This window comes from Triticum dicoccoides, chromosome 3A (assembly GCF_002162155.2).
Source record: "Triticum dicoccoides isolate Atlit2015 ecotype Zavitan chromosome 3A, WEW_v2.0, whole genome shotgun sequence".
Taxonomy (NCBI): domain Eukaryota; kingdom Viridiplantae; phylum Streptophyta; class Magnoliopsida; order Poales; family Poaceae; genus Triticum; species Triticum dicoccoides.
In genome coordinates this window covers 582,878,940-582,903,554 of record NC_041384.1, presented here as the reverse complement: position 1 = coordinate 582,903,554, position 24,615 = coordinate 582,878,940, and positions in this window count along the sequence as shown.

The window sequence follows — 24,615 nt, the reverse complement described above, 5'->3', positions numbered from 1 at the left end:
TGAACTTAATACACTAGATGCATGCTGGATAGCGATTGATGTGTGGAGTAATAGTAGTAGATGCAGAATCGTTTCAGTCTACAAATCTTGTACGTGATGCCTATATACATGATCATTGCCTTGGATATCCTCATAATTATTTGCTCCTCTATCAATTGCCCAACACTATTTTTTTGACTATAAACAGTAGGGTAAAACCCCACTGCAATTTTTATTAATAAAAGACTCAGAGAAACAAAGATGTCTGAAAGGCTTGAGGTAAGCCCAAGAAACAAAAAGACTAAAAAACCTAAAACCTAGGAAACAAAGGAAGAAAGAAAGAAAAAAAGAAAGAAAAAACTAAACAACCAACTAGCCTAAGAACAAAGTAATCACAGCATGCTATCAAGCCAAACTGAAAATTGTCTCTCATGCTTCTTCCTCATTCTATATTTGAGAAGCTTCAGTTCCTCCAGAAATATGAACTTCCACCCTTGGAATGAAGGTGCAATATTTTCAAAAATCTTATTGTTTCTGGTGATCCAAATGGCCCATGCTCCAAGAATGATTATCTCCATGTAAAATGGATACCTTAGCTTTTCTTTGAGGTCTTGGAATGCTTCTAACACCGACGGGTTTGGAGCTCTTGTTGGACAAATGAAGTCCCAGCATTGTTGAACAAATGGACAGCCCCAAAAGAGATGGTGCAGTGTTTCTTCTTGTTGACAGCCTCCAACAGCACAGTTGTAATCCTCCAACACAAAATTCTTCCTTCTAAGTAAGTTTCTGGTATTGGCTCGATCATGAAGAAGTTGCCAGAAGAAAACTTTATGCTTTGGTTGGCATGAACTCTGCCAGATCCAGTTGAAGTGTGGGGGTGTCTGTTTGTGACCAATTAAGACTTTATATGCTTTGATGGAGGAATAGTGCTCAGTCCCCCAAATGTAACTCCATGTGTCTAAAGAGTCTAAATGCTCAGATTATCTCATGGCTATACAAATGTCTTCCATTTGTAAGAATTCCTCATAGGCCTCAGTTGTCAAGGGGAGGAAGAATAAATCCTGTAGGTACTCAGTTTGCAATACTTGTTGAATATGCCCAATCGTAATTTGTTTACCCACCGTATTCTATTTTCTCGAGAGAAGCGATTAGTGAAATCTATGGCCCTCGGGTCTATTTCTGATCAAATTATTTTCAGATCTATAATTCCAAAAACCCAAAAATACCTTGTTGCACTTTTCTTTATTTTTTGGGTTTTTGCTAGATCTATTTATCCAATCTCATACAATTTAATCTATCTCAATACCGACGATGGATTGACAACCCCTCTTACACGTTGGGGTGCAAGTATTTGTTATTTGTGTGCAGGTGCTGTTTACATAGTGTTGCTTGATTCTCCGACTGGATTGATAACCTTGGTTTCATAATTGGGGGAAATACTTACCATTGATGTGCTGCATCATCCTCCCCTATTCAGGGAAATACCAACGCAGATACAAGCAATCAGCCCCCGCCCCGCCCCCTGAACCAGCGGGCCATAGGTCGTGCCAACCACCGGAGGGACGACGGTGCAACAGAGTTGTGGGCACTGCGGTAGGGTTGGGGGCTCCTAGCATGTCCGCGGTGGCGGGGACGGTGGAGCAGAGGAGGGGGCTCTGACGAGCACGAGCCCGACAACGAGACCCGTGAGGCCATGTCGCAGGGGAGGGAAGCAGTGGACGCTGATACGACTCCAACGTATCTATAATTTTTGATTGTTCCATGCTATTATATTATCAATCTTTGATGTTTTATAATCATTTTTAGTCATTTTATATCATTTTTTGGTACTAACCTATTGACGTATTGCCAAGTGCCAGTTGCTATTTTCTGCATGTTTTTTATATCGCAGGAAATCAATACCAAACGGAGTCCAAATGCAACGAAACTTCACGAAGATTTTTATGGACCATAAGACACCCAATGGGCCAAGGCAGCGCATGGGGGTGCTCCGAGGGGAGCGCAACCCACCAGGGCAGGCCAGGAGGCCCAGGCGCACCCTGGTGGGTTGTGCCCACCTCGGGTGCCCCCCGGACCACCTCTTTACTCTATAAATACCCAATATTCCAGAAACCCTAGGGGAGTCAACAAAAAGCAATTCTATTCGCTGTAGAGTCCAGAACCACCAGATCCAATCTAGACACCATCACGGAGGGGTTCACCACTTCCATTGGTGCCTCTCCGATGATGCGTGAGTTGTTCTTTGTAGACCTTCGGGTCCGTAGTTAGTAGCTAGATGGCTTCCTCTCTCTCGTTTGATTCTCAATACAATGGTGTAACGCCCCGAGACCGATGCGCCAGGTGTCTCCCATTTATTCGTCGTTATTACCATGTCATTTGCTTGCGTGTTGCACTTTGCCATGTCATCATATGCATTTCATTTGCACGTTTTTCAAAACTTGCATTTGTTCGGGTCTCCCAGTTCTCTCTGTTGTCTGTTCCGAGCCCTTTCACTCTCACATGCACCCGTCGCCTCTCTCAGATCATGTTTCTTGAGTGGGAGAAAACGTTCTCGGAATGGGCCGAGATTTGTCGAGTGGCCTTGGTATATCACCGGTAGGCCGCCTATCAATTTTCGTTCCATTTGGAGGTCGTTTGATACCCCAAGGGCTGAGCACATTAACCACCGGACCCCTATCTCTTTGCAGCCTAGCACCCCTCCACAACATCCCACTAGCCCATCTAAACCCCCTCCATGCTCTCCGTCGTTGGATCACGATTGTGTGGGCGAAAACAGCACCTCAATAGCCCTCTCCTAGCTCCCTTTACCTATATACTAGCCTCCCCCTCCTCAAAATCCGGATCGAACCCAGCCCTCTTCCTCCTCGCGCCGCCGGACATGTCCACCCTGCGCCGGACACGTCCAGCCGCCCTGCCCGAGCTAATCGTGGCCTAACATGTGTCACCGCTGCCTCCCTCCACCGCGTGGCCGCCGCGGCCCGCCGGGGCCCAGGTCAGGCCCACCTGAGCCCATCCGCCCGCGCCCCTGTGCCCTGCTCCGCTCTGGCTCCCTTCGTGCCTTCGTCGCCGGCCGCCGCCGGTGCCGCCCGTCGCCGCCACCTCGCACATCCATGTCGTGCCGCCCCGACCGCTGCACCGCACCGCCGCCCACCTCGCCTTTGACCTCCGCCGCCTTCGTGCCCCTCCAGATCCGGCCCCTCGCACCTTGTCCCTGCCCCCGGAGCATCGCCCTCGCCGGAGCCGCGCCGGCCACCTCCCTCGACCCCGCCATGGCCGGCCCCGAGCTCGATCGGGACCTCCCCGTCCTGATCCGGCTCGTCCACCCCGAACCCTCCATCCAAACGCGCTGCTGACCTGTATTCGATCGTCCCCGAACCGCGAGATCCAGTTTTTCCCCGAGGTCTAATTTTCTCCAAGTCCCTAGAAATCAGCATAATGTGTGCATGTTTGCCATGTCATAGCTCGGTGCATGTTGCTCCATTTTGCATGTATGATTTGTCAAATTGTTCATCTCTGAATGTTCTACATGGTGGTGTAGTTTTCTTGAATGTTACTATTCATCTTGATGCCTTAATCTTTGTTGCAAAAGTGCTAAATGATGTAACCTGCTGAAAATTGATGTAACTTGCTGATTTGTCTTTTTCATAGTATTTTGTGGGTTTATCTTTTGAGCATCATGTCAACATGTTTAAGGAGCATACTCATGCCATATTTAAAGTGGTGCAATCCATGCATTTTTATGTGCCTTGTGGTGACTAGCACAAACATGCAAAGTAGGGTACTTGTTGTCTGAATCTGCTACATTATGTTGCCATGTTAACTTGATGCTACAAGTGAATCCATGCATAATCTGGAGATGCTCAGTAAGGATGTTTTGATGTCCATGTTATGCTCTATCATGCTATGTTATTTGATGCCTCATATATGTCCTGTAGCATATGTTTCCATTACCATGAACATGCCTAAATGATGTTCTAGTTTTTTGTTAACTTCATGATGCCATGTTGTGAGCTTGTTATTAATTAATCTATGCCTCTTTTGGAGAGGCTCCAATTACATGAATTGAAGTATGCTGTGGTACTTTGACCACATGCTAAGTTTGATAATTTTGGACTTCATATGACCTCTGTCCAAGCTTACAAACATGCTATGATGATGTTGATGTTCTACACTTGCTGAAACTGTTACAACATTCAAACTTGTCTTGATGGTTCCCACTAGTACATGAGCCATATGTTGTAGCAATCAGACCTCAAACGGTCCAATCTCTGTGCTCCAGTGTCATCCCTGGATCAGTAATGCTGGCACCGCATAGTACTTGAAGGATTTATAACAGAGTAGCAATCACACACTTATTACAACGAGTGTCTCAAAAGAGAACTTATTACAATAAATATGGCTTAAGGCCATCTAATAACGATAACAGTAAAAGGCTTGGAAGATAAGTGAGTCCATCAACTCCAACGGCATCACTGAGTATAGAACCACGACCTAAAGGCACCTTACTCATCGTCTGAAAAGTCTGCAACATGAACGTTGCAGCCCGAAACGGGTCAGCACTTGGAATATGCTGGCAAAGTAACACATAGAGAGCAATGAACAGAAATATGCTATACTACATGCATATATGGCTGGTGGAAAGCTCTATGGTTACAGTTTTGCGTAAAGCCAATTTTCCCCTACTACAAAGGAATAAATTTTATTTAACTATCATGGTAGTTGTTAAACATTGAGAGTGTAGACACCCTCTCAATCCCAATTAAACATCATCATTAAAAACCCAACTATATTAATTAGAGTAACATGATGAGATTCACATGCTAATCCAAGTACTAGATACTCAAATTGTCCATAACCGGGGACACGGCTAACCATGATTAGTTTATACACTCTGCAGAGGTTTGCGCACTTTTCCCCACAAGACTCGATCTCCTCCGTTGGGATTCTCGCACTACATGGTGTTTGAGAAACGGATGACTGAGACATAGACTTTCAGAAGTGCTAGCACCTTACGATCGGGTAGACCGTTACACCTACTTTCCCCTACATATGCTAGTCTACCACTGTAAGAGTTCGCACGACTTAATCAACTATGCTAGAGCCCATAGTAGCTTGTGGCTGCACACGGAAGTTTCTAGTCTGAATAATCTCATGATCCCTTTGAGCCTGGGTGGCGGTCCAAAAGAAAAACAGGCAATTGCTGGAATACCCAGGTGCCTCAGTCCACCCAGATGTGTGTTTAAGTTGCCACCTTAGATAAACCATTAATTAACAATCTCACATCTGTCATGGAAACACTCACCCAATCCATGTCTACTAGCATAGCATAGCAACATAAGCAAATGTAGAAGTAACTCCCATGGTTTGATAAAGAAATAGGTAATAGGTACTACCTCATCTACATCCCAAAACCCACAATTTAATTAGATCCTAATCATGCATTGTTTGAGGATTGATCTAATGCAATAAAAACTGGGTAGTAGGAGGTATGATCAAAGGGTTACTTGTCTTGCTGATGATCCGTGAAACCTAGAGATTCGAAGTAGCAAGCGGCGCACTCCGGGTACTCTATCGCAAACAAACAAACATACAATAAGTACTCATCTAATGCACAGGTAAAATTCAAATAAGAGATCTAACCAGAAAGTTCAACTTAAGAACTCCGGTTGGCAAAAAGAATCAAATCGAACGAAGCAACGAAAGGCAAGCGATGAAAGAAACAAGCTTTGTTTACTAATCTGGATCTAACTCAAATTTTACAGAAGCAAAAACTTGTTTGAGTTGGTTAAACAGAAAGAGGGTTTCGAGACGAAACTCCAGGCGCTTGAATCGCCTGACTCCGATAAACGAGCAAAAAGTTATACTAGATCGAAAATTGGATCAGAAATCACGATCAGAAATAATCGCGGATTAATCCGAGAAAAAGAAAAATGACAAACAGATTAACGAACGAACGTAGGTTATCTAGATCTAAACGATGAACACGTTCGTTAGAACGAACAAACGAGCGAACGCTCGCTAATTAACCGAAACTGGAAAAAAACCGATTTAATAAAAAAACGGAAACTAAAAAAAACCGGCGGCGGCACTCAACCTCGGCGGGCGGCTCCGGCGGTGGCTGGGCGCGGGCTAGGGTTTGGGGCGCGGCACGGCTCGAGTGGGATGCTAAGGCTCGGGGGCGGCGCTATATAAAGGGCCCGGCCGATCCCGGCCCGAAGTCGGTTCGTTTTATTTAAATAATTACATGCAGAAAAACAAACAAAAGAAATACTAAACGGACTCCAAAAATCCCGAAATAAATTTTCCCCGGATTCTAAAATCAAGCCGCACAGGATGAACATTTAGTTGGGGCCTAAATGCAATTTTGAAAAACGTGCATTTTTCTTAAATTCAAATAAAATAGCAAATAAAACCAAAATAATATCTTATTTGATTTTATTATTAAATCCTCAGTATTTCTTTATCTTGGGAAAGTCATTTTATTCCCTCTCTCATATTTTTGTGATAGAAATAATTGAAGATAAAATAAATAAAATCAAATGATCCTAATTTCAAAATTTGAGAAAACTCAAATATGAAAATAACAAAATCCCCAACTCTCTCAGAGGGTCCTTGAGTTGCGTAGAATTTCTAGGATCAACCAAAATGCAATAAAATACGATATGCAATGATGATCTAATGTGTAACATTCCAAATGAAAATTTGGGATGTTACATATGTATATGATGTCTTGATGTTATTTGCTCTTTGTTATGATTAATTTGATGCCATGCCATTGGTTGCCATATAACTTGTTGTAGTTTGTCTATTTCTTGCTCTCAAGTTGCCATCATGCCAAATCTGTCAACCTATTAACAGTATGTTCCATTTTGCAAGAATCATAGTACTTACTCCATGCATCATATGAACTTGTGCCCATGGACTAAGTTGAAGTATATCATGTCTACTACATGCCAATGTATTTTGCATAATTATTAAAGTTTCTATGATTGTTGTTATGTGCCTCCAAAATCAGCATCATAATGTTATTGTTTTGCATTCCCAGATTTTCCCTAAGTCTGAGGATCAGCTTATATCATGTTTGCATCTTGTCTTGATGATTCGCATGAACCTGTTGCTCATGTGGTTATGCCATATTGTGTGTTTTGAGCTCCATGATATGTACAAGCATGCCATGCTTTTGTTTGCCATGATCTTGCACTGTAGCATGTATGTTTCGTGCCTTCAACATGTCAACTTGTTGTCTCTGCTCATGCATATGCTCTGTTTTTCACTAAGTCATAATCTATGTTATCAAGTTGCTTTTTGCATTGATCATCTTGGATTAATCTTTATGCCTATGGATCTAAAACTTAATGATATTTGAAGCATGTAATCTATACTTTGAGTGCATATTAAGTTTGTTTCCATATGTTTCCTGTAGCATGTTGTTTCCTTGATTGCAAAGTGCCTAGTTGCTCTTTTGAGCAGATTGTGTTTGAAATGTGTATTGAGTGTGTGTGTTGAGCCGTGGCTTCATTTGGAGCGTGCTCTACATGAAAATTGCTTGGTTTTGCTTGTAGTTTCATCTTGCCTTGTTGCATCCATGTTTTTAAGTGGTTGTGATGTGTTTTGCTTGCCTTTACATCAATGCCATGTTAACTTGTTTTGATCATATCTTCTAGGCCGTAGCTCCGAATTAAACGAACTTTATATGTAACTTGACTAGAAAGACACGCAGATCATCTTGGTGCACTTTAAATTACTGTTTAACCACTTTAACATAATGTTTTTTCAGACCTGGACCAATTTCGAAATTTGCATATGGGGACTTACCGGAATTGTTATATGTTGCTTCCAACCTCATTTAAACTTGCTTTGATGTGTTGTTCTTGTATGCATCCTCTCTTGCCATGAGTACCATCACGTAGCCTTGTCATGCATCAAACTTGGTTGACTATCATGTCATGTTTATGTGTTGTGTGTTTACCATGTGGTTTGCTTCTTTCCGGTTGTGCTCCTTCTCGATAGTTCCAGTTTCGTTGCGATTGTGAGGATTCGTTCGACTATGTGGGATCATCTTCTCCATGACTCGTTCTTCTTCCTAGCGGGATTTCAGGCAAGATGACCGTCACCTTGGATCTCACTACTATCTTTGCTATACTAGTTGTCTCGATGCTATCGCTATGTCATGCTACCTACCACTTGTTTATCAAGCCTCCCAAATTGCCATGATAGCCTCTAACCTTTCTACCCTTCCTAGCAAACCGTTATTTGGCTATGTTACCACTTTGCTCAGCCCCTCTTATAGCGTTGGTAGTTGCAGGTGCAGTTGCAGGTTGTTCCATGTTGGGACATGGATATCAAGGGATATCACAACATCTCTTATTTAATTAATGTATCTATATACTTGGCCAAAGGTGGAAGGCTCGGCCTTTTGCCTAGTGTTTTGTTCCACTCTTGCCACCCTAGTTTTCGTCATACCGGTGTTATGTTCCTTGATTTTACGTCCCTAACATGGTGAGGGTTAATGGGCCCCTCTTAATAGTTCGCTATGAATAAAACTCTTCCAGCAAGGCCCAACATTGGTTTTTCCATTTTCCTAATAACAACTAAAACTTGCATAGGGACAGGCTAGCACCTGAGGACTCTTAATCAACCCCCGGGCCAGTGCTCCTCATGAGTGTTGGTCCAAACTAGACCACCTTGCGGTGCCCCCTGGGCAACTTGGGTCTTAGCAACCGAAGCTTTGCTCATCCGGTGTACCCTGAGAATGAGATACGTCCGAATTCTATCAGGCTAGGTCGGTGCATCTGGAGGTCTTGCCGGATTAGTTTTATGATTGTCGAAATGTCTTGTGCACCGGGATTCTAAGTCTGATCGAAGGGTCCCGCAATGGAGGATTGTCTCCGTGGATCGTGAGCTTGTCATGCGCTAAGTTTGGACACTGTCGGTGTCAAAACCGGCGGATCTCGGGTAGGGGGTCCCGAACTGTGCGTCTAGGCCGGATGGTAACAGGAGGCAGGGGACACGAAGTTTTACCCAGGTTTGGGCCCTCTTGATGGAGGTAAAACCCTATGTTCTGCTTGATTAATATTGATGATATGGGTAGTACAAGAGTAGATCTACCACGAGATCAGAGAGGCTAAACCCTAGAAGCTAGCCTATGGTATGATTGTATGTTGTGATTGTTGTCCTACGGACTAAAACCCTTCGGTTTATATAGACACCGGAGAGGGTTAGGGTTACACAAGGTCGGTTACAAAGGAGGAGATATCCATATACGTATCGCCTAGCTTGCCTTCCATGCCAAGTAGAGTCCCATCCGGACACGAGACGAAGTCTTCAATCTTGTATCTTCATAGTCTAACAGTCCGGCCAATGGAGATAGTCCGGCTGTCCGAAGACCCCCTAATCCAGGACTCCCACAGTAGCCCCTGAACCAGGCTTCAATGATGATGAGTCCGGCGCGCAGTATTGTCTTCGACATTGCAAGGCGGGTTCCTTCTCCGAATACATCACAGAAGAATTTGAATACGAGGATAGTGTCCGACCCTGCAAAATAAGGTCCACATTCCACCGTAGAGAGAATAATTTTTCCGCAGATCTAATTTGCTGGCTTGTTTTGGCAGCATGACGTTATGTCATGGCCCGGTGATTATTCGAACCGTTTCTTTTAACCAGCTCCACACATAACGCGAGGCGGTTTTTTGACACATCTTGCCGAAGCGGAGATCGTGTTCCCTCAATTACGGGATTTTCATTAATGCGGTCGTGGGTAACCCAACCGTGTCTAGGACTCCTAGATTATATGCAAGTCCCAAACGGCTACAGAGAGGACACTTGGTATTCACCCCCTTTATAAGGGGACAAGGTTTTCGCTTTTTCCCTCTCGTGCTCAATCGAACCCTTCCCCCGCCTCGAGTTCTAACACCCAAAGCCCAGGTTGGGTGCTCCGGATCTTCAACCATGTCCGGATCCAGCCTTCAAGGCCAATGGACGCCCTCCTCCGTTATGAAAGAGGACATTAAGAAGTTGAGGGAGGCCATATACCTGACCGTCGAGGTTTCGCATTGGCTGCCTGCTCGAGGGCAGATCGTCCCTACTCCCGAACCCAACGAGAATGTTGTGTTCGTCTCCCACTCCCTCCAAGGTCTAGGCCTCACTCTGGATCCTTTCGTTAGAGGTTTGGTGTTCTATTACGGGCTAGATTTCCACGATCTAGCTCCGGACTCCTTTCTCCACATCTCGACATTTATTGTCGTGTGTGAAGCCTTCCTCCGCGTTACCCCTCACTTCGGCCTGTGGCTCAAGACCTTTGAAGTAAAGCCGAAGATGATCGAGGGGCAACATGCAGCGTGCAGAGGTGCATCAATAGGCAGGATGGCAGGAGCTCCATGGCCGAAAGGTTCCTTTCCAGAGGTGTCTGAATTATGGCAACGGGAGTGGTTTTACGTCACGGCTCCCAGAAGTGCCAAGTGGGCGGCTGCCCCCGCTTTCCGCTCGGGCCCCCCACCACAACTGATGTCATGGATTAGCAGAGGTCTGAGCTGGGGTCCAGCCAAGGACGTGCCAGTACTGCAAAGCCGCATCCGAGATCTCTTCGAGGGAGATTTTAGTTTGGTTGCGGTAATACAAGTTATGCTGGTTCATCAAGTCCAGCCTTGCAAACGCCGGCCCCTTCGCTTGTGGGAGTTCAACCCAGAGGGACCACGTGCCATTCAAAGTTTCCTCGGCCTGACGCACGAGGAGATGTACAAGTCATTCTTCGGACCTCAAGTAGAATGTCCGGATATTACCGAGGACGTGGGCCTGAGCAGTAACCGCGCCGCCGAACAAGTAAGAAATCCTCTAGCCGAACACACTGTCTTTTATTCAAAGTTATTTCAGTTCGATTTTTGACCAGGACTGGCTAACAAAGGCGAAGATGATTCGGTGTTTGGCCCCCCTCCCTAAGGGTTTGGAAAATCCGGTATTGGAAAAGATGCTCGAAGTCGTACCTTGCCCGGAGCCCTTGAAGGAAGATACCGGGGGGGATAATACGGGCGAACGCGGGCCCCCATCGCTGCCCGTTCCAACCGAGGGAACGAGCGTCTCCACGAAGGAGGACGACCGGGGGAGGAAAAGGACTGCTTCCGAGGATCCGGAAGCCGAAGCCTCCAAACGGGAGAAGAAGTCTCGCATAGAGGGTCCTACCTCGGGGGATGCTTTTGCCGCACAAAGTCCGCGGGGGGATCAGCCCTCCAACGAGTCGTAAGTGACCCAAAATACTTTAGTAGTAAAGGTATGCTATCTTTTTTCTCTGAGAAAATAACCACCGCATATATCTTGTAGTTCGGGCCTTAGCCCCTCTCAAATGAGCTCGTCTTCGGGGGATCTTCTTCCAGAGATGATGGAGAGCGAAACGCCTCCCCCGAACTCCTCCGCTCCAGAAGCGGGCAACCCCGAAGTGTCGTCACGGAGGGCCTCTCTGAATCCGGTGAGGCCAGAAGATAATCCCGTAGACCCCCGAAGTCCCCAGTATCCGGCTCCCGAAGAGAGCATACAAAAGAGTCCGGCACCGTCTGGTGCGTGGTCAAACGTTCTGAGGGAGTTGGTGGGGCGAGTGGCCATCTTAGAAGAACACCGTATGCTGATGTATACGGTGATGGAGAGAATCTCGTCCGCCGAAAGCGGATTACATGAAGCCTTTATGAGTCTACTAACGGGCTTTGAGGTACGTGAGATAATATGTGATAGTACTGCACATGTTAGGTGTGCCCTGTGTAGATAGTAGCCCCTGAGACTCTGGTTGTCATCGAGAATGGCGGCGAACAGAGGATCATATTCCCAGGCAATAACCAGACTGCCCCTATGTGCAGGTGGTGGAAGCTCCGGTGGCTAGCCTTGCGGGCAGAACTTGCCCGAGCCAAGGAACAAGCAAGGATTAGTAATGTGGCTGCTTTGAAGGCGGCCGAAGAGTTGAAAGCCGAGAAGGCCGCACATTGCAAGAGCCAAGAGAAGATGGCCAAGATGGCCGTAGAATTGAAAGACACTGCCGACCGTTGTCGGGTACTTGAAAAAGAAAACCGAGCGAAGGCAACGGACCTTGAGAAGGCCTCGGCGACGGACAAAGACACCCGTTCTGCTATGAGAGCAAAGAAGGAGGAGCTGCGGGAAGCCGGGGATATTGCGGCTGGGAAACCCTTCATGTTACGAAGGAAGTTCGGAGATCCACGGTATGCCTCTCTGGATCGGCTGTGGAGTTCGGCAGATGCGTATATGGATTTGGCGGCGAGCGCTGCCGATGCGGCCAAGTATTTCCAAGGTCAGACAGATCGTGAAGTGGACAAGCTGTTCTGGACGCAATTCCACGTTCCAAAGCGTCCGCTTACATTGACTGACCAACTAGCCGAATGGGCCGAACTGAATAGGTTGTCCGAACTCGCCATGACTGTTGTGGATCAGCTATGGCCGGAAAGGCCAAAGCCAAACAGCTATTTCAGCTTAGTGCAGCAGTTCCTTGATGCGGTGCCGTGCATTAATGCGATGAAGAGGTTGGCGTGCATAGAAGGCTCGCGGATGGCCCTTGCCCACGTTAAAGCATACTGGACAGAGATGGACGCTACCACTGTTGCGGCGCAGGGTTCGGCCATAGGCCGGGTGGCTGCCGAGCACTATTTCGAGGAGGTTCTCGAGGGTGCTCATTTGATAGAGGCCCAGTGCTCGAAGAATATTATGTTTGAGTGATATGTATTCTCATTGTAAGCACAATGCTTTTATGAAGTTTTTATAAGGTTATGTTTATACTTTTGTCTGGAAGTAGTATGATGCCTCCTGGGCGGTCGTTTATGTATACATGTGTATAACCTGAAAGATTGCAGCCGTCGGCTTCAACCCCCATGCATATAATGCGGAGGTGCTCGCAAAAAACGCGTGTTCACACTTAACCCAATGTCTTGGTCCTATTAAGGAGGTGATAGCGTAGCAAGCGAGGCAACCGGACTATAATGCTTTAACACTTTCACTTAGCCATAGGAGTTTGATAGTGGGGCTACTAGATAGCCCCTGGTGGCTCCGCACTCTCCCGATCGTGGGGTGCGTACATGCCTGGCCAGAAAACGGCCCTTCGTTAAGGCGGAGGAATTCTAACATTCTGATAGGTCACCGAGTGGTTGACCTGTCTCACGCTATATCATGACAGTCAGTTTTCGGCTTTCTCTACTGAGGTGCTCGTCCGGATGAACTGGGGCACAATCGCAGTAGTTCTCCTGGTGCTACCTTAGCCGGTAAAACGGAACGTAAGGCACCAAAACACAGGAGCCGGGCAAACCCAACATTTGACCAAAGACAATGATTCGGAGCTGATGCATATAAAGCCAAACTCGCGATGTCGAACACTCCCTAAGGTATTTGGTCTTTGTGGTATAAACCGGGCCTAAATAGTGCCCCTCGTAAGAAGCCCCTTGTGTCCAGGTACGTGCATTATTCTGATGTGGCCAAATGCCAAGACGTCAGCATCCTTCTAAACTGTGCTGAGAATTCGGTGGATATGTATCAACAAGAGACAGTAAAAAAGGTTTACGCAGGGTCTTAATCTAAAAAGAATCCTTGGAGCGGGTCCCTGCTGCACGTCTGCGCCTGTGTCTCTATTGTGTCGTATCCTAGACGGGTGTAGCACGATGATCATCTGTAAAAGAGAGGAACTTAGGTGAAAAAGTTGTCGTGCAAAAGGATAGTTTTTAAGGGAACCATGTATAATTCAAGATGTGTAAAAAATTGCCACTTGTCTGCGCGCGTTGAGCCCCTTGTATAGGGGTGTTACCATTGATCCGGTATGAATTACATATAGCTGTGCCAGACTCGTCTAACCGTGTCCGAGGTCTTGACGACCTGTTAAATGCTTTAGTTGGTGAGGCCGTTTTTAGTGTGCGGCTGCCGCACTCTCTTCGGCGCGCAAAGATCGCTTAATATTTATGTTTATTGTAATGATGCCACGTGGACCGGGCATCTTGAGTGTGAGGGAAGCGTAGTGCGGTATTGCATTAAAGTGAGCGAAAGCTTCGCGTCCGAGTAGTGCTTGATAGCCACTTTGGAACGGAGTGATGTGGAAGGTTAAATGTTCGCTACAGAAGTTATCGGGGGAGCCGAATATAACTTTTAGCAGCAGGGAGCCTGTGCAATGAGCCCATGGGCCTGGTGTTACTCCTTTAAAGGTAGTATTGCTATGGCAAATTTTTGTTGGGTCTATCCCCGTTTCGCGGATTGTATCCTGATATATCAGGTTTAGACTGCTGCCACCGTCCATCAGGACTCGTGTGAAGTGATATCCATCAATTATTGGGTCTAAGACCAGGGCAGCCCATCCTGCACGCCGGATACTTGCTGACTAATCACGATGGTCGAAAGTGGTCGGTTGAGACGACGAGTGGCAGGACTCTGCGATGATAGGCCCTTGGGCATATTTTTCGGGGAGTGCCGTTTTGTTTCTTCCCTTGATCACGTGTAACACGTTTACTGTTTTGACTTCTGGTGCAAATTTCTTTTGTTCCCCAGCATCTTGCTTGAGAGGCTCATCCTTGTCTTTGCTTGGTGTATCCTCCCCCTTGTGTACGGCGTTGAGCTTACCGGACTGCTTGAAGACCCAACATTCTCTATGGGTATGATTAGCAGGTTTACCAGGGGTGCTATGGATCTGACATATTTGGTCCAGAATTTTGTTTAGGCTGGACAGTTCGTCTCTGGCGCCTTTAGAGGGCAGCTTTTGCTGACCTGGCCGAGAGCTTTTGAATCCGGCGTTTACTGCCGTGCTCTTCTTGTTGTCTTCTTTATTCCGGCGTTTGTTACTGCTGTTGGGCCATGATTTCTCGTTTCCATCTCTAACTTCAGATGTACTGGGGTCGCTGGTGCTACATCTGGCTAGCCAGCTGTCCTCACCCACGCAAAAGCGGGTCATGAGGCTTGTTAATGCCGCTATTGTTCTCGGCTTTTCTTGGCCGAGGTGTCTGGCGAGCCATTCGTCATGGACGCTATGCTTAAAAGCTGCCAACGCTTCGGCGTCCGGACAGTCGAAAATTTGGTTCTTTTTAGTAAGAAACATGTTCCAAAGTTTTTGGGTTGACTCTCCGGGCTGTTGAGTTATATGACTCAAATCGTCCGCGTCCGGAGGTCGGACATAAGTCCCTTGGAAATTTGCCCAAAAAGCGTTTTCGAGCTCTTCCCAGCTTCCAATGGAATTTTCGGGGAGGCCTTTAAGCCAGTGACGAGCTGGCCCTTTGAGCTTGAGGGGTAAGTACTTGATGGCGTGGAGATCATCTCCTCAAGCCATATGGATATGGAGGATATAATCCTCAATCCAGACCCCAGGGTCTGTTGTCCCGTCATATGCCTCTATGTTTACGGGTTTGAATCCCTCTGGAAATTCATGGTCCAGCACCTCATCGGTGAAACATAGGGGGTGTGCGGCACCCCTGTATCTGGGTGTACCGTGTTGTTCGGATGTTTGTTGTGTTACATTGTATGCTGGGGCGTGCTTGCGTGGTCCATAGATGGATCTGGTTGCACCTTCCTTTTGGTGCGATCCCTCGCGTTGATCACGTATTGGCTTGTGAGTGGCATTGTTTGCCGCTCGATGTTGGCCGTGAGATCGTTTATCCGGCCAGGTGGCTGTTTTGATTTTTGGTTGTGGGGGTCTGAGGCCTCCTCATCGAATTCAGGTAGCAACTTCCACTTTGGGTAGCTCTTGGTGGGGCGATTGTCGCCGTACCTCGCTGCTGTGTTGAGTACTTTACTCCATCTGAGTTGGAGAGTGTCTTGCGCGGCCTTGAGCATTTGCTTCTGCTTTTTTAGACTCCTCGCGGTGGCAACAAGCCTTTGATGGGCATTCTGCTGCTCCGGGTGCCTATCCGGCATTATGTCGCCCGGACTATTATCTTTGACAGGATTGGTTTGTTCGGTTTGATTCTCCGTATTGCCGTGGTCCGGCAGTGATTCGCCCTGCTCCAACGCTGGGTCTGTATGATCGTTATTTCTGCTAAGGCGGGATTTGGGGCGGTGCTTGCGCTGCCGCTTTGACTGCTTCTCGAGGGAACAAGCCTTCGGTGCGTCCTTCCGTTCCTTGTCGTCGTCTTCTTTTGGTGTGTCCACCATGTATACGTCATATGATGAAGTGGACGTCCAGCGCCCTGTGGGCGGTGGTTCCTCTTCGCCTACCACATCGTCTTCCATACCATCGATGTCTTCGGAGTCGAAGTCGAGCATGTCGGTTGAGTCATCGATAGTGGCTATTAAGTGGGTGGTGGGTGGGCGTCGAATTTCTTCGTCGTCCGCATCCCAATCCTATTGGCCATAATCCGGCTAGGGATCTCCTGACAAAGAGAGAGAGACCTTAGTGAATTCAGAATGTCGCCGAAGGGCGAGTGCTGAAAGATATCCGCGGCGGTGAATTCCATGATCGGCGCCCAATCAGATTCGATTGACGGGGGCGCGGGCGGTTCGGAGTCAAAAAAAGAGTCCGGCACCTTGGAGTCACGGGCTGCGCAGAGGGGTATGCTGGTGTTCGGCTCGATCGCCATTGAGACTACAGCCCCTGAGGCGGTCTCTAACCACCCGTCCTCGATTGGCGCAGTTGGCGCCGAACTAAGGGTCAGAGCTGATGCGGGCGTGGCTTCTGGGGTACTGTTCGGCGGCAGAGCTAGGTCATACCCATCGCGACAGTGCGGCGTGCCGGGCTGTGGCTCGAATCCATCAAAGATCAAGTCTCCGCGGATGTCGGCCGTGTAGTTCAAACTTCCAAATCTGACCTGATGGCCAGGGGCGTAGCTTTCAATCTGCTCCAGATGGCCAAGTGAATTAGCCCGCAGTGCAAAGCCGCCGAATACGAAGATCTGTCCGGGGAGAAAAGCCTAACAGCGACGACATAGAGGAACTCTCAATGAAAGCACCAATTTCGGTGTCAAAACCGGCGGATCTCGGGTAGGGGGTCCCGAACTGTGCGTCTAGGCCGGATGGTAACACGAGGCAGGGGACACGAAGTTTTACCCAGGTTCAGGCCCTCTTGATGGAGGTAAAACCCTACGTCCTACTTGATTAATATTGATGATATGGGTAGTACAAGAGTAGATCTACCACGAGATCAGAGAGGCTAAACCCTAGAAGCTAGCCTATGGTATGATTGTATGTTGTGATTGTTTTCCTACGGACTAAAACCCTTCGGTTTATATAGACACCGGAGAGGGTTAGGGTTACACAAGGTCGGTTACAAAGGAGGAGATATCCGTATACGTATCGCCTAGCTTGCCTTCCACGCCAAGTAAAGTCCCATCCGGACACGAGACGAAGTCTTCAATCTTGTATCTTCATAGTCTAACAGTCCGGCCAATGGAGATAGTCCAGCTGTCCGGAGACCCCCTAATCCAGGACTCCCACAGACACCCCTGCAGGGTTTGAACTTTCAAGAGCCGTGCCCGCGATTATGTGGCAGATAGGAATTTGTTAATATCTGGTTGTAGTGAACTTGAAGTAAACTCAACTAAAATACACCAACCGGGGTGCGTAACCATGACTATCTCTTTTCGGGAAGTTCGAGAGGAGAACACGGTTGGGTTATGTTTAAACCTAAGTAGTTCATGATCACTTATTGATCATTACTAGTTTGCCGCCTTTTGCGTAGTATCTCATCTTATTCCTGTACTCGTAAGTTAGCCACCATACAATGCTTAGTCGCTTGTTGTAACCTCACCACTTATCTTTTCCATACCCATTAAGCTTTGCTAGTCTTGATACCCATGGTAATGGGATTGCTGAGTCCTCGTGGCTCACAGATTACTACAACAACAGTTGCAGGTGCAGGTAATGCGATGATTCGACGTGAGAGCGATGTTTACTTCTTTTGGAGTCCTTCTTCTTCTTCGTCGATCTTGGGATAGGTTCCTGGTCGGCAGCCTGGGCTAGCAGGGTGGATGTCGTTTGAATTTCTGTTTGTGTTTCATCCGTATTTGGATTATGCTCTTATGTATGGTGCTTGATGTATTCATGTGGCATTTGTATGCCTTTGTATGTATTCCCAACTATTATGTAATGGTACGATGTAATGATATCCCCCGTGCAAAAGCGTGTCAATATGTGGTTCTATCCTTGGTGGGACCTTCGAGTTCCTTTAGGATAGAGTCGCATATTGGCCGTGACAAATGGTCTCTTGGAGATCCATATGGTGTAACTCTTTTTGCGGTGTGTTTGTTGGGATCAGATGAACTTTGAGTATATGATCAGATCTATCTTTTTATATCCAGGAAAGTTATTTTAGTTTCCTTGATCTCTTATATGCATGATTATTTATAGCCTCGTATTTCTTCTCTGATATTTGGGTTTTGTTTGGCCAACTTGATCTATTTATCTTGCAATGGGAAGAGGTGCTTTGTAGTGGGTTCGATCTTACGGTGCTTGATCCCAGTGACAGAAGGGGAACCGACACGTATGTATCGTTGCTACTAAGGATAAAACAATGGGGTCTATCTCTACATAGATAGATCTTGTCTACATCATGTCATCGTTCCTATTGCATTACTCTGTTTCCCCATGAACTTAATACACTAGATGCATGTTGTATAGCAATCGACATGTGGAGTAATAGTAGTAGATGCAGGCAGGAGTCAGTCTACTAATCTTGGACGTGATGCATATGTAATGAACATTGCCTGGATATCATTATGATTATTTGAAGTTCTATCAATTGCCCAATAATAATTTGTTTACCCACCGTTTGCTATTTTTCTCGAGAGAAGCTACTAGTGAAACCTACGACCCCCGAGTCTCTTTCTCATATTGTTTGCCTTTGGGATCTACTTTTCCTTTGCTTTTATTTTCAGATCTATTAAACCCAAAATACAAAAATACCTTGCTGCAATTTATTGTTATTTATTTTATTTGGCATTTGATCTATCAATCTACTACAATTTATTTCACGTTCGTTTGCCTATCTTGGGGCGCCGCTAACCGGAAGGGATTGACAACCCCTTTTACACGTCGGGTTGCGAGTATTTGTTATTCGTGTGCAGGGGCAGTTTACGTTGTGTTGCTTGGTTCTCCTATTTGTTCGATAACTTTGGTCTCATAACTGAGGGAAATACCTACCGCTGTTGTGCTGCATCATCCCTTCCTCTTTGGGGAAATACCGACGTAGCTTCAAGCCGCATCAAAAGGAATTTCTGGCGTCGTTGCCCGGGAGGATCTTCAACATATACCAGGTTCCTAATCACAAATCTCATCTCCTCGCAATTTACATTATTTTCCATCTGCCTCTCGTTTTCCTCTCCCCACTTCACAAAAGTTTGCTGTTTTATTCGCTCTCTTTTTTGTTCGCCTTTTTCTCGTCGGATCTATCTTTTTTGCTTGCAATCTTCTTTGCTTATGTTGCCATGTGCCTTCTATTTGCTTGATAAAAATCTATTGCTATGGATCCTCATCCACTTGCTAATCTTTTTAAGAGATCCAATTATGATGAACCAATTCCTAGTAAGTTGAGTGCACTAGATTATCTTTATGAAGCTTTGCTTGAGATTCGTGAATCTGAAAATTGTGATGAAGAAATTTATGAAGTGATTCATGATAGATCCTTGAATAAAAAGCATGATTGCAATGATTTTACTATAAATTCTATTAATGTCAATTGTGCTAATAATATGCAAAACCCCAAGCATGGGGATGCTAATTTTGCTATGACCACTATTTGTTGCAATGATCATGATTGGGGTGATTCTTCTTATGATCCTGAAAATTTATTTAAGCCTTACGATGACCATGTTATTTGCAATAATTTTGAAAGTGGGTTTGGAAGAATGTCAACTTTAGGTAAAGATAATCCCACATATTTGGAGAGTTGTCAATCTTATGAAATTTTTGATGAAAGTGGGTTTGGAGAGGTCATGACTTTAGTTGATGCTAATCCCACTATCTTGGAAGATCATAAAACTTTTATGCATGTGGATCATGAAGAGAAAATTTTATATGATGGCTATATTATTGAATTTGACTATGATCCTACATATAATTATTATGAGAGAGGAAAATATGGTTGTAAAAAATTTCATGATATTAAATTTCCTCTCGTTATGTTGAGATTGTCAATGTTTTATTCCTCTCCTTTGTGTATGCTAGATATTTCTTGTCTTGACAATTTGTTTTCGTATAAAATTCCTATGCATAGGAAGTATGTTAGACTTAAATGTGCTTGTCACATGTTTCATGATGCTCTATTTGTGTTTCAATTATTATCTTTCATGTGAGCATCGTTGAAATCTTATGCCTAGTTAGGGGCATAAAACGATAGCGCTTGTTGGGAGGCAACCCAATGAATACAATTTATTTTTGCTTTTTGCTTTCTGTTCTTGAGTGTTTGCACAATTATGATACTGTTATGATTGTGTTTTTTGTATTTTAATTAGTGTTTGTGCCAAGTAAATCCTTTAGGATCTTCTTGGGTGATAGTTGTTTGATCTTGCTGAAAAACAGAAACTTTTGCGCTCATGAAAAAAATTCTCATTTTTTACGAGAGCGTGATGAAGTACCAATTCTTTTTGAAGAATATTTATATACCAATTATTTTATGGATTTGAGAACACTTGATATATGTCCTGCAATTGAATACTCGTGGTGATAATGGGGTATTGTATTGATTCACTTGATATATGTTTGGCACTCAACTCACGGATTCCCGAGGTGACATTGGGGTAATCTATGCATAGGGGTTGATGCACATTCTTGTCTTTGTTTCTCCAGTAGAAATCTAGGGGCACGCTTTGAAGTTCTTTGTGTTGGATTGAATATTATGAATCTGAATTTGCTTTGGTGTTAATTTAGTACAAACTCTTGGTTAGATCGATCGGAAAGAATAGCTTCGTGTTATTTTAGTACGAACTCTTGGATAGATCGATCAGAAAGAATAGCTTCGAGGTGGTTTCGTACCCTACAAATGATTTCTTCGTATGTTCTCCGCTAGATTGGAACTTCGGATTGATTCTTCCTTGCACGTTGAGGGATGGTTATATGGTCCAATTGTATTAGCATTGTTGAGAGATTGCACTAGCGAAAGTATGGACCCTAGTCCTCATTTTCAAGCATTGCAATACCGTTTTTGTCCGCGTTTACTATTTGCTACCTTGCTCTTTTTATTTATTCAGATTATAGAAATATATTTCTACCATCCATATTACACTTTTATCACCATCTCTTCGCCGAACTAGTGCACCTATACAAATTGCCACTGTATTAGCTGTGTTGGGGACACAAGAGATTTCTTGCATTTGGTTGCAGGGTTGTTTGAGAGAGACCATCTTCATTCTACACCTCCCACGGATTGATAAACCTTAGGTCATCCACTTGAGGAAAAATTGCTACTGTCCTACAAAACTCTGTGCTTGGAGACCCAACACGTGTCTACAAGAATAAAGTTGCATAGTAGACATCAGGGCGCGACGGCTGGCGCTAGTCAGAGAGCTTCCAAAGGGGGAGGTGAGTCATGGGGTTATGTGGGAGGAGGAGGAGTGTGGAGGGCACCAGGGGACGTGCAGGCACGGCCGGGACGACAAAGCTCGATGCTACCTGACGCGCTGAGCGCGACCATAGCAAGCAGAGCACACACTCTCCCATGCCAACAACGCGGTCACCGCATGGCATGGCGAGCAGAGGGCCTGAGGGACTGGAAAAAGGCGTATAAGGTGAAGTCCTTTCATCCTGTAGCACCACTGAGGTTTTTGTGTAATTAGAGCCGTAGTGTGTTGATGGGATGCATCAACTAAAGTTTCCTGCAGTAAACTTGGACTAGCTGATGTGGTAAAATGGGATGATTAATGGGCACAGTGGTTTAGGGTAGGAAGAACTACAGGCTGGTAGAATTTGAGATAATTTGGACAAGAATTGTGGGTAGTTGCTTCATAGCAGCAAATCTGGTCCTGAAACTTGATTTAGATGCTACACTCACATGGAATGTTGGATTGAGCTGAAGTTTGGTGGAGGATAATGATTTGGGAATATGAAACCACTGGTAAAATTTCATGCCATTTGGACATATGCCAAAATGGTACTTCCTTCATAGTGGTTCTCTCTGAACATAAACTTTGGGAATTTCCTGAGGAAGATTGGCTAGGCAAATGGAGCTGAATTTTGGCATTAACTCGGGAGCTGAATTTCCTAAGGAAGATTGGCTAGGAAAATGGAGATGAACTTTGGGAATTCCTGAGGAAACTCTCTACTTATTGTTCTTTCATTTAAACAACTACTAACTCTTTATTAACTTGCAAAGCTATCTTTTCATTCTTGCAAACTAGTTTTATTTCTTGTTCTAGGTAAGGCAAACTTTTAGTGTGCGTATAGTTGTATCGGTGGTCGATAAAACTTGAGAGAATATTAATTCTACCTTTGGCTCCTTGTTGGGTTCGACACTCTTATTTATCGAAAGGGTTACAACTGATCCCCTGTACTTGTGGGTTATCATAATGTCGATTTCTCACAAGGACATCAACTTGCTTCAACGATCTCCCATGTTCAGGAGCATTTGTAATGGGGAATCGCCGCCATGCACACTGTCAATGGTCTTGGCTACAACATGTGATACTATCTTGGTGATGGCATCTATCCTCAATGGACGGCGTTTGTGAAGACCATGTCCGAACCACAAGGAAACAAATAAAGCCACTCTGCAACAATGCAGGAAGCAACTAGGAAGGATATGGAGAGGCCATTCGGAGTGCTTCAAGCTCATTGGGGAATTATTCGTGGAGTTGTAATGATGTGGGAATCAGAAACTTTGTGGAAGATAATGACATGTTGTGTTATTTTGCACAATATGATTGTCGAGGATGAAGGTGAGGGTGTAGCCCAAGCTGATGATTTTGAAGCGCCTGAAGAACAAGTTCAAATCCTGGAAGATCGAGATGCAGTGTTGCTCTCGTCCACTCATTGCTCTTCCTCTCTCTCTCTCTCTCTCTCTCTCTCTCTCTCTCTCTCTCTCTCTTCCACGTCGCATCATAGGCCGTGGTTCCTACTGCTTTTCCATTCCAGGACAAGGCCCTATGAGCTACGAACAGCGAAAGGGAGGGGCGCTGACGCTACAGGGTGGAGCAGGTGAGTGATGTTGTGAGCACCCCGACCGGTGTTGCGAGGCCGAGGGGAGGAATTGCATGGTGTTTAAACTGACGGAGCTAGAAGCTTCTACCAGGGTGAAGCTAAAAGCTATGCCCAGTGAAATATGAAGCTGCAACCGGCAGGCAACAGACCATGCCTGTGACCACCGATGTTGTAATCGGTGAAGCTAAAAGGTAGGATCGGCGAAATCAGCAGCTGCAATTGGTGGCCATGGGGACCACACCGGCAATGTAGGGGTGCTGGAACCAACGGCTGAGATGCTACAACGGGCACCACCGAGACCTAGAAGTAGCCACTGGCGGTGCTATGACCAGTTCCAGAGGGACACTAAGATGCTGCAACCAGCCACCAGAGTGCTACGACGGGCACCACCGAGAGCTGCAACCAACCACTTGAAAGTGCAATCATGACCTTAATATTATTTTGATGTTAATGACAATATACTCATAGGGGACTAACAAAGTTTGTCAAGTATATCTCAGTTTTTAGTCCCCTCGGAATCAATTGTGTGTGTGTGGATTATGATTTCGGAAATATTTAACTTCATCAAGAACAAAGAAACAAGACTATATTTATGATTATTCTTGAGTATAGGGATCCCGCACTATTAAGAGGGGAACATGGGGTCTTGTGAGAGTCTTACTCAAAATCTTCTTCAGACTCATTATCTGATCTTCATCTCTATCGGACGACTGGCACTCACCGGATGTCCGGCTCCTCCTATACAGAGCCAAAACATCAGACGTCCGGTATTCACCAGACGTCTAGCAATCTTTCATCAGAGCCAAAACATCGGATGTCTGGGACCCTCCGGTCATCCGGTACATTCAATACAATGGCAAAATGTCAGACGTTTGGTATTTACCGGACGTCCAGCAATCTTTCATTAGACCCAAAACATCGGATGTTCGGGACCTTCCGGTCATCCGGTACATTCTATATAGTGGCAAAACATCGGACGTTCGGTCCCTGTCAGACGTCCGGTGTCTGCCAAGCCCTCGGTCGTCCGGTACCTTCTCCACCGAGCCTAAACATCGGACGTCCGGGATCCTCCGGTCATCTGGTACCTTCTATACCATGCCAAAACATCGGACGTCCGGCCCCTGTCGGACGTCCTATGTCTGCCGAGCCCTCGGTCGTCCGTTGTGCATTGGACGTCCGACGCTGCAGTGCTGTTTTGGGTTCCAATGGCCACTTATTGAGGCATACTATAAATATCTCTCTGCTATCCCGTGTGAGTGTTGACCATTCACTTCAAACATCCTCAAGAACACATTTCACTCTCTCTCTCTCTCTCTCTCTCTCTCACTCCAACACCAAATCTTAGATCCCTAAGGGATTAGAGAGCATTTTAGAGAAGTTGTCCACCCAAGTGATAGATCCACTCCTTCCCCTTCCTTGCACCAAAGGAATTCGTGATTTGAGCAAGTCTTGAGCTTTTCCCCATCGTTCTTGTTACTCTTGGAGGTTGGAGACTCCTAGGCGGTAGGAGTCTTTCGGAGAGGAATCGGCCATTGTGATTACCCCCGGAAAGTTTGT